Below are 11,772 nucleotides of genomic sequence, written 5' to 3'. Positions count from 1 at the left end.
CGAGGTTTGGAGAATGAACGAAAATAGTCCGTGGTCACGATAATCCTTCATATGACGATTTAAAAGTTTAAAATTCCGCGTCCCTTGACGAAATAGAAAATCAAATTCCACATCGTTAATATGTAAATATTCCAAACACGTTTCGTTGTTTTCACAAACTTTTACGACTCCGTGAATGGGTTGTCAATTTCAGTAAAGGTCATGCAATATACATTTGTCAAAGCGGAGTCGTGCTATCCGCATATCAAACGCTACATACACACGTGGTATTGATAAAGAACGTGACACGTCTAAACACCACGCCGCTCGCTGAACCGTAACACGACTCGGTCGTTTTATTACGTAATTCATACCCTCAACGTTGCGTCAATAGCTTTCATCTGGCCAGCGGTGATAAAGACTTGTTTTTACAACAGAGTGGAAACAAGGAGTGCAATTCTTTCAGTCTAAAGCGAGATCTGGCCAACAACGCGCGGATTAACAGAAATTCGACGGCGCCGTAAATAGGGGGACTCGGCGTGGGGGAAGGGATTATCTCACCTGCGTTCGTTGTTTTAAATAGAAAACATACGCGGTAATACATAATGGACATCAATGTGTGGGTTAAACCCCCACGGAGAGGCTGGATTGAGCGTGAGGGGAACGATCTGCATACGTTCCCGCGTCTCACGGTAAACGAGTTCACATTCGCTAGGCGACTGCCGGATCGACCGAAGTGCTGGGTTATCCTAAATCATCTCACAGTCGGTTGAGTTTATTCCTAGGTCGGTGGAGCAACTCGGTTCGGGAAGGAACGTGCGTGGAGTATCAAAGTACATGTCTCTATATCTCACACTCGGCACTCGCGCAGACTGTTTTGAATCAAAACTCGCGGCCCTTCGTCAGCGCGTCGGTGAACGATTTTATTTCTGTCTCAAGACGGGGGAATTGATTATCTGGTCTTTGTTTCAGGGCGCTGGTGACGAGGGTACACCATCGCCTTTCTCCGTAGCCCCAAACTAAAGTGCCGTCCCTTGTCCTTCTACGTTCGCAGGGATAATAGCTTTGCTTAAGCTGCTATTATTTTCCAGCTTGAATCAATAGCATTTGTGGCGGGTCCCCAGCCATACAAAGGACTTTCAACTGTGAACAGTATTACTGGTACGCACGCACAGGGCCCGAAACGGAGCCGGTATCTTAGCAAAGATATAAAACCAGCCTCAAGTGATTTTCTACACTCACATTGTAAGCTATTCGGGTCGCGTATCGTATGTACAAGCACCACGAAGCAACATGAAATAGTTTGCTGCACGAATGCCCAATTGAATAGGCAGCTACTCTGTGACGTCATACGAGGTTAAGTAGCTACGGAACCGTTACGGATATAAAGTTTATATCTTGAGGTTCCAGGATAATCGAGCATGGCGTGACTCATGTCTTGACTTGATGAAAAAAAAATCGCCGAATCGTGGCGTAAACTGCTACAGTAATTAACTGAACCGATGGCCAACGCGAAGGGCCGATCTCGCGGACTGTTACCGAAACGTGAGGCTGTCGATTCGAGAGAAATGGCATTTTTGCAATGAGAGCCGCGTTGTTTCAATGCGGATATCCTCGGCAAAGTTTAATTAAACCCGACGCAATCGAGATTACACCGGCATCGCCACCTCTACTCAAATTACGCAATCCACATTTATTGCTCCTTCTTATCCTCGCAGTATTGTCTAATCAGATTCTATACTTCGCTCACCGAGAGCTATTATTTTGATATATAATCCGCGTGTTACTAGGTCACGTTTCAATAGTTTGGAGGGATTGTCTTAAAAAAGCGCATAACTCTGGCATTTAACGTCATATGAAACTCGACATTATAAACTGAAAACGTACAATTTATATAAATAATTAGCTTCCTAAATACCAACTTTAAATTTTCGAGTTTTAACATTTATCCTACATAAATTGTTAAACAAGTTTACGTTGATAGATATTGCTTGAAATTATCAGAAAATATAACAACGCGTATGGCTGGTATAACGTCATCTGTAAATATACGGTTTCAGCGAACGATATTGCTAGATATCGCTTGACATTATGAAGGACAACAGTTAAATTCACTACTGTTAATTACCCCAATCAACCCTTTGGCCAATAACCACCCAAGGTAGTGCATGAGCTAAACAATGCCATGAACATCACGAAGGAAAATAACAAATAGAATGCTGAAGCGTAAAACAACTATCACTGGATTGTCTGGCCCAAACTCGATTATTCACAGAGAGCCGTCATATAGATATAATATTTGCTGCAGTTTTAAACAACTAATTAACTAACAAACAAACAATAGTTTTGGGGAGGTATTCTTATTCTTATCATTTGTTACATTTCCAGCAAATAGATTGTTGGATATATGTTTTCCTTATAAACCACCGTTGTGAAGTAATTATTTTAATAGAAAAAGATCGATGTCTGTTGAAACACGCGCCGTTTCATACATTGTAAATATGGACCAAACCCTAACGTATTTGTGTGTCTACAGTTAAAGCCGAGGAATAAACGCTCCCCTTACATCAGCGATTTCCCGTGCGTCACTGTCCTATTCATCCCAAACGGAAACATGCGCTTGTAATGCAATATACACGACATCCACGTCCCTACATCCACGATGTGTTTTCGACGAGGAGCATATGCCTACAGTTTTCACGCAGTATACAAAACCGCGAAAGCGCTAGAAACATTAGTTGCAAAATAATGATAATTCATTCAAGCGTTTGCGAAATGTCATCTGTCATTTTCTGAGGTGTGGCTAATGCCATCCAAATAGGCGCTAATGCACTGAAATATACACGTGTCACTCAGTCACGCGAGCTCATCGATTACATCATATAAATCATGGAAGGAAATGTAACAGATGTTGCAATTTCTCGTCAAGGGCGAGACTGTATATTTTCGGGCTTATTACTGAAAAGTACATGTATATTATAATCAGACCTGGTAATGCGTCGTGTTTTCAGTTACACAATGCCCCGTTAGAAACATGTTCATATACATTGACCTATAGATAAGCAGAAATGGAATGACATGTACAGGCATCAAGAAAACAAAGCGAAAGGAACGACTAAAAATTATTGAATTGGGTCCCGAAAGTATGGATAAAAGACAACGCAAAACAGAGACGAAAAACGAATGAATGTGAATGAGATATAAATATATGTATGAACCTTTCGATTTGCATTGTTATAAACTAAATGAAATTTGAGTACACAGTCCAGATGTTATGTCGAAGTGTGAATAGATATCGCCTCTGGCGAAGTAGGTCAGTATGTGTTATGTCGGCAATGTGTGCAGTAATGCGAAATACGCGTATATCTGTTCATGAAAGGAACTCCACCACGCGAGTGAACAAAAAGAGATATACGAATATATTGCCAACAGAGAACTCTTTGTCCTAAACCATCATCCGAAATGATTCGAAACATTAAACGCTGACAGATATATACCGAATGCTGAGAAAAGAAAAAAACCATAAGTTTATTTAAGAAATTGCCCAGTGCTAAAGTAAACCCTTGCACATTGTTGTGTATTTAATATTGCAGCATGTCATGAAAAGCAGAACAGAGAGGAAGTTATTCTGTTCAAACGAATTTACAATAAAACAAAGTTTATTTGTATTTTACAACACGAAACTTCATCGTAGGACAATAACAAGAGTTGATTACCCAGCGAAACACTATTTATATCAAATTTGATAAAGAACTAGTAAATGCCTAAAGCATGTCGTACATTTTTAATAAATAACGTTTGGTGAGGTCTTCAGCAAGGTAGTGTTATAGGACTGTCTCTATTGCCTTTGAGATTTTACCGAAAGCATATCGTACATATTTAAGTTATAAAAATAACGTTTGGTGAGGTCTTCAGCAAGGTGGTGTTATAAGACCCTGTTTATTGCCTTTGAGATTTTTACCGCCGTTAAGGGCGTTCTATTTTATGTTGATTTGTTATGGTGATCGCACAAGAATAAAGAGTCAATGCTGGCCAACTTTACCTACACAGCGTTTATATAAGTATTTGTAGTGGCATGAGAAAGTAGGTCAAAGGGTTATTGAAACGCGAAATATAAAGTATTTAGTCTAGAGGTGTAACTTTGTTGAAGAGATGTACATGGATTGGCGTACTGGGCCCGCTTTATGTCCCTTTTGGATCCCTGGGCAGAGGGATTAAATATAAGCGTTATATGAAAAGAAAAACTGTTCTCTTCTGTTAAATTAACTGGTGCATGAAGAAGTGGAACACTTTTTATGGATAGACAACTTCTTTGTTGCAGTAGTAGTTGCGACGTTTCGGTGTAGATCCTAACACCGTTATCAAGCAAATGATGTTAGGATCTACACCTAAACGTCGCAACTACTACTGCAACAAAGAAGTTGTCTGTCCACAAAAAGTGTTCCACTTCATCATACCAGCTTCTAAATGCCACTTAAGGAAGTTGGTACATGAAGCACGGACATATTGTCTGTAAGGTAACATCGCTGATGTTTATAAAATGTGTCAGCGAAATGTGAGACGCGCATTTGAGAATTAACCTACCACTGAATTTATAAACTGTTAAATGTTCAGTATTACACTATTGTGAACGTGGCATGCCACTGTGGAAGGTCTCAGTCAGCAAAATAGAATGATGAAAAAGTATTATTTCACATTATGGATCAATTCCCACTCAAATATATGGAATATCCTAATTATGTGTACATTTAGCACACCAAATCCTCACCTAAAGCCTGCTCAAAGACTACATTATTGCCACGCTCAGTGGATTAGCGTGCATTTCATTTTCATTTTCTTCACCCTGGGAAGTATGCAATCAAGGATTATCTCAGAACATTTAATCCTCCTAAGTAACAGCTGCTAATCATATTTGTCAAGTAGCACCATCATCACATTTTACGGGACCCGTGAAGATCCAGGGTAGAATAGGTCTTCACCAACCCATGCTTGTCGTAAGAGGCAACAAACGGGATCGGGTGGTCAGGCTCGCTGACTTGGTTGACACATGTCATCGGTTCCCAATTGCGCAGATCAAAGTTGATCACTGGATTGTCTGGTCCAGATTCGATTATTTACAGACCGCCGCCATATAGCTGGAATATTGCTGGGTGCGGCGTAAAACTAAACTCACTCACTCACTCACATTTTACGAATTCAATAATAAGACATATATCCAAGTACTACTGCACCTCATTTGATTTAATATTTAGAGAAACATCAACATTAACATATGATTAAAGTTAATGTTATCAGAGCAAATGTGTTTCAACCTATTTGTCCCTGATGCGTTAAATTTGGAAATGTCCTCTAAATGTCAATCTTAATCTTAAAGATTGAAGAAAAAAAGGGAAATATGAATAGCTAAATGGACAGATGAAACGAACCAGTATTCAACAATCGACCATGTCAAGAAAATAGATTTCTGAAAGCAGTTTTTCAACAAATTAGTAAACACCTCTTCAGGGCCCCTGTGATATGAACATATTTCCTAGTTTACGTAAGTCGTGTCAATACCAAAGGCGACTTTTCCAAATAAATGTACGATATCAATACAATGGTTGATAAATTTATACATTTTGGGAAATCTTTACGTGAAAGTTAAGAAAATCCCAATACGATCACACAGTTTCGTTTTGCCTGAAAGACACGTACTCAGTTTGGTTTTTTTTCTAGGTTTATTTATCCATTATTTATTTATTTGGCTGTTGCGGGTTTTTTGTGGGGGATTGGTTTATTGTGTGACGTCGCCAGTTGACGTTAGAGGATGATGTCCATACGGCGATATTTCTAGGAAAATCTCACGACTTGTCACGCATTTCATATCTCTATGTCCATATTTGAGTAAATCTGTCGACAGATATTTGTGATATCCGGGTCACGTCGACATTACATATTTCACTTACCATCTATTTACATCGAGAGCGAGTATATTTCTAGCCAATAAGAAAGCATTACGTAACGCCTAAACCATAACAGTGTTTTATCGAATGGTATTCCACCTTCTTCTATATGAACCAACAGGACGTATGACTGACAGCATTCTTCCAGGGACTGAAATGCACCACAAGCATTGTTCGAACATCCGTTTATATACATGAAACTGGATTAAAGTACCATGGGCAAGTTATACATCAAGGAATATGTTTGTAAGTAGTGACAAGTTTGAATATCCATAGTGAGATACCCCGGGAGTGTTTAGGAGTGGACGACATCCTGTTGCAAAATCCGATAAAATATTACACTTCATGATGTTAATATTCCAGACATTCAGATGGTTTTCTTCGAAAACATTATTAAAAACAGTTCACCACTGAATATATCACGATCAACTTAAAGATGTAGTTCAAGATTTCGACGACTTCGTAACATTTCCGTGACCTTTGACACAACCCCTGATCTGAATTCCGAGTTCTGCAGACTCTGCTATGAATAACGCAGGTTACCGGTACCTAATATCCTGCTGAATCATCCTTATAAATGTCTCTGGGAGTATTGTATATGCGACGTCACAGCCGTGGCGATGACGTCATGTCCAGATTGGTTACGCTGAAAGGACATACTATATATTTACCGCAAGGGTGCGGCCGTTGGTGCATGATTTGCTAATCTTTGCTCACGCATTTGACATAAACAATACATAAGTGATTCACAAATACATTCTTAAGACGGGAAAATGGATTTTGTTTTTAGAAGGTAGGATGCTAGGATTGTAGAAAGGGTTTTGTCGATCTTGTTTGCTGTATCGTGTCTTTAGGCCATGAGATACCATGTTAGTGTTAGCATATCGAGGACTTTGCTCTTCCTACAAAATAATTTTCCAGATCAGGTTTGTGAGTTTCACAGTGGTGACAATCCGGTGAGTGCCGGTTGTTTTATGTCACAGTAGTGAGTGAGTGAGTGAGTTTAGTTTTACGTCGCTTTTAGCAATATTCCAGCAATATCCTGGAGGGGACACCAGAAACGGGCTTCACACATTGTACCCATTTGGGTAATCGAACCCGGGCCTTCGCGTGACGAGCCAACGCTTTAACCACTGTGCTACCCCACCGCCCCTTATGTCACAGTAAGCTACATTGTCTGTGGATAATCGCATCCGAGCCTGGCAAACAGGTGGTCGATAACACGAGTATCGAGAGGCGCAATCGTTGTACGTTGTTGGATGACAAAATATGACCACCCGATCACTGCTATAGTGGGCACTTACAACCAGTAGGGGCGGTGGGGTGGCTCGTCACGCCAAAGGCCCGGGTTCGATTCCCCACATGAGTACAATGTCTGAAGCCCATTTCACTATAGCCGTGTTATTACTGGAATATTGATAAAAGCGGCTTAAAACCATACTCACTCACCACTCCAACCAGTATGAAGTAATGAATGACGATGAACTCTGAGACTTGTCTGGACGGATATGACCAGAACGTATGGGGGTTTTGCTCCGGACATCATTCGATAATGTGTGAGTGAGTGAGTGTACCTTTACGTCGCTTTTAGCAATATTTCAGCAATATCACCAGAAATGGGCTTCACACGGTGTACCCATTTCGGGAATCGAACCCGGGCCTTCGGCGTGACGAGCGAACGCCTTAACCACCAGGCTACCCACCACCCCATTCGATAATGTACAACTAGTGCACGCTTTAGCCGAAAGTATAGTTCGGTTCCCATAGAGCAATTTGAGACGTAATTCTGGTATCCCCACCATTTGTTGGAATATTTGTGGCGGCATAAAACACTACTCACTCAATATTTGTAGACTTAATATAACGACCAGTGTATTATACGTCGGAGTGTTATAAGATAGCTTTCTCAAGAGGCGTCGTGTCGGTCACGCGTACTTCATCCGCGTTCTGTTTTTAACCGTTACGTGCTGTTATTCACATACGCCCAGTGCTATCGCCAACAGGGGCATTCCGGCTTTGCAGCGTACAACCAAAGGAAACATGTCATCCACATATCCTGTGTTATCATCTGCGCTAGTGATATTGGGCCAGTGCGTAGCGCCTCAATTAGAAGATGTCAACTAATCCAAAAGTAGGGCTGATCACACCAGCTGTTGCGACATTGCCACGTATACCGCTACGGGAAACTGCTTGGTATAAAATTCTATTGATTGTCGTTCTTCGTGACTTAGGTTACCGTACGCGAATCAATTTTATTGATTTCGTTGTTAATATCATTGTAAATTTCATGGACGTATTTCAACTATGATGATATGCACATGGGCATATTCAACTCGTGATTCTAGAATATACTACTCAAATATTGATAGGGATATTCTGTGAGGCGACTTAGGGATTGAACATAATTGCTGGGAGTTGTCGTACAGACAGCATTTTAAGCAGTGGTTTATATGAAATTTCCTGAGCTTCTGTTTTAAAGTTTTGTAACAAAGAAATATCTCAATATCTCCATCACAGAGTGAGGTGTATATTTCATCCAGTTTTACGTTGACAACGCGATAGCCTGGTGGTTAAAGTGTTCGCTCGTCACGCAGAAGACCCGGGTTCGATTCCCCACATGGGCACAATGTGTGAAGCCCATTTCCGGTGTCCCCCAGCGTGATATTACTGGAATATTGCTAAGAGCGGTGTAAAATCCAACTCACTCACTCACTAACAACGCGAAACCGTTTCATCAGTGCGCCACGAGTGAGTGAGTGAATGAGTAGTGTTTTACGCGGCACCCAGCAATATTCCTGCTATATGGCGGTGGTCTGTAAATAATCGAGTCTGGACCAGACAATCCAGTGATCAACGACATGAGCTTCGATGTGCGAAATTGGGAACCGATGTCATGTGTCAACCAAGTCAGTGAGACTGACGACCCGATCCCGTTAGTCGCCTCTTACGACAAGTATGGGTTGCTGAAGATCAATTCTAACCCGGATCTTCACGGGTCAGTGCGCCACGAATAACTGTGGCATTGCTGATGCGGCGTCAAACAACATTCATTCATCCTGTCGTTAGTATTGCAACTCCGTGACTGACTCAACAGCAACATTTAGGACTATGCATGGAGATGTGGACGGCAGACTGACGAGCACGTCCTGAAACTGTGACTCTCTGACTCTCTGTGACGCTGGGCAGCCGTGTGATGTCGGTCAGGTTAGTCCTGGTGTGCCACGCCTATCTAACCCCAGTTAACACCTCTACCCACACCACCTTAACAAACACACACAAACAAACACACACACACACACAAAACAAACAACACACACACACACACACACACACACACACACAATTATCAGTTATTTATCAACTTCTGTGCTTCGATATTTCACAAATCTAATAAAGCAGGTAATTTTTAGAACTTTAGACCTTCGATTTATTTATTTTTATACATTTTACTGTCATGTTTTAGTCGTAATTTGTCAACGCACAACCTCAATTTCGTTCCTCTGAACATTAACGCATTCGTAACTACTCGTGTCATCCCGGTAAGCCGGATTGCGACTCGTACATCTCTCGTGGCCATGTTCAGGACTGGGTCTTGTCTAAGTGCATACGGGCACGGAGATGAAAATAGTCTAGGACTATTTCCAAGGAAAGATATCTCAGAATTTCCAAACATGTCTATTCCCAGAAATGTAAAATACAACACGGAAGTAAGTTTCCAATGTTTTTAACAAACATCAATAACAAGATAATTTTATAATCAGGGAAATAATAATGAAAATCGATAATCGCAAAGAAACTATTTGCCTCATTTCACATTTTACTACGCGCGATTTGATTGGTTTGCCACGATTCTTGGCAACAATGGCGTACTATACAGGTACGAGTCTTCTTGTAGGTCACGGAAATTAAGAGGCGAGTAGTTACGAATGCATTAAACGCAGACTGCATGTCACGTGACTCGGATCGATATTGTTTTTATGTGTATATGTGGACTGACTTTCCGTTGTTTTGTGTTTCCATTACCGGTAACATATTGCGTGATCGAATTTGGTTGAACAAGGCATCATCTGGTGGCGAGACATCTGTTGGTTGCTCGCTGTAAGAAGCCCAAAACCTTAGACATCAAGGGGTGAGTGATTTCAATCTAACAGCGCTGACAGTCTTTCATAATGAATACAGGTCTCAGACATGTACCACTTTAGTGGAAGCCTCCACTGTGAGTGAATGAGTGAGTTTAGTTTTACGCCGCTTTTAGTAATGTTCCAGCATAAGGGAGACACCAGAAATGGGCTTCATACATTGTACCCATGTGGGGGTCGAACCCGATCCATCGGCGTGACGAGCGAACGCTGTAACCACTAGGCTACCCCACCGTTCCTGGAAGCCTCCAGAACAGGGATGGTCCTAACTAATAGTAACAAACACTTCCGGGATTCGGGACACATTTCTTTCTGAAAGTATGAAGACATAGACTCCGCATTACCCACTCCATACATCAACGAAGGCTGTGTTTTCTTTCTTCGATTGCTTTCTTTAACGCCGAAATCAGCAATATTCCAACTGTAGATTATGAAGAGTGGACCAGATACTCCAGCGATTGATAGAACACTTTAGACATATATATATCAGAGTGAAAACCAAACCGAATAGGTATTTCTTTCGAACCCGTCTCTACAATTGAAAACGTATCAATTTGTATCACCAATCCAAAGTTGAAATCTAACTTTACAGTTGAACCAAAGTCTTTTTAATAGTTATGTGAAACTGAAAAGGATATCTATGGCATTGAATGTACTCGAAACGCAACAGAAATTATCATTGTTGCAGAAATGTCTTTTTTTATTGTCTTTACGAAAATGACAGTTTTGTAAAATCACCCTTAGGTGCATGAGCATTCGGACATTTGCGAAAATATGCCATTCAGATAATAGAAGTCGTGTATCAGGATGTCCAGAGAAATACACAGGAGTCAACTGTCGTGTACAATAATACCGTATCATATGGACTGAATGAAAAGTAAAGGACGTGTCAGTCCCTTGACCAATGAACAGCCAACGTTCCCGCAGCCCGACCTTCTGAAACCATTAGAACTACACATGGTACGAACAAGCCTACATGTATACTATGTCGCTGATATTCTCCTGTTATTGTTTTGAAATTTTCACATTTGGCAGGACAACGTATAATACTCCACTAAAGTGAAAAATACCACATGTTCATGAATTTGAATTTTACGACAAGAGAATTGAGAGACTCAAATAACATGCTTAGATATAAATCATTTTCCCTTTAGGACCCATAGTTCAAACGTCAAGACCCACCAACATTCCCATTCTCCCATACGACCACCAGCTTCGAAGTTGTTCAGTAGCCTGAACGTTTTGCAGAATGGGGACTTGGCAGCTGATGACGTGAATCCAACTGAATGCAGCTTCCAAGAGCTCATCATACAGCTTCTAGTTCCTTGGTAAAAGGATCACAGGATTTCTCCATTATAATAAGGACCTTTATCATTTATTCAGAAATATTTTGTGAACAACCTGCAACGACGGGATCACACGATAATTATAGATGCCCAAACGGGTCCCAAAAGAGAAGAAGAACCTTTTGGTCGTCTTTCGGACGAAGCCAGAGCGTCACAAAGTGAACAAAAAAGTAAATAGAATTGGATAAAGACTATATGTCCATTCGATCGTTCCTACATGAAATGTTTCCCGTTGACAAGGGTTAAATGGCATAACCATTATATGTAAGTATAACATGCCAAATAATATCATATGTTAACTGTGGAATAAATCTGCCGGACCAAAACATCAACATTTTCAAGTTTTTTACTTGACATGCAACCTGA

This window comes from Haliotis rubra, unplaced genomic scaffold, assembly GCF_003918875.1.
Source record: "Haliotis rubra isolate DU_JTF1 unplaced genomic scaffold, ASM391887v1 Scf127, whole genome shotgun sequence".
Lineage (NCBI taxonomy): Eukaryota > Metazoa > Mollusca > Gastropoda > Lepetellida > Haliotidae > Haliotis > Haliotis rubra.
This window is presented reverse-complemented; position numbering follows the sequence as displayed.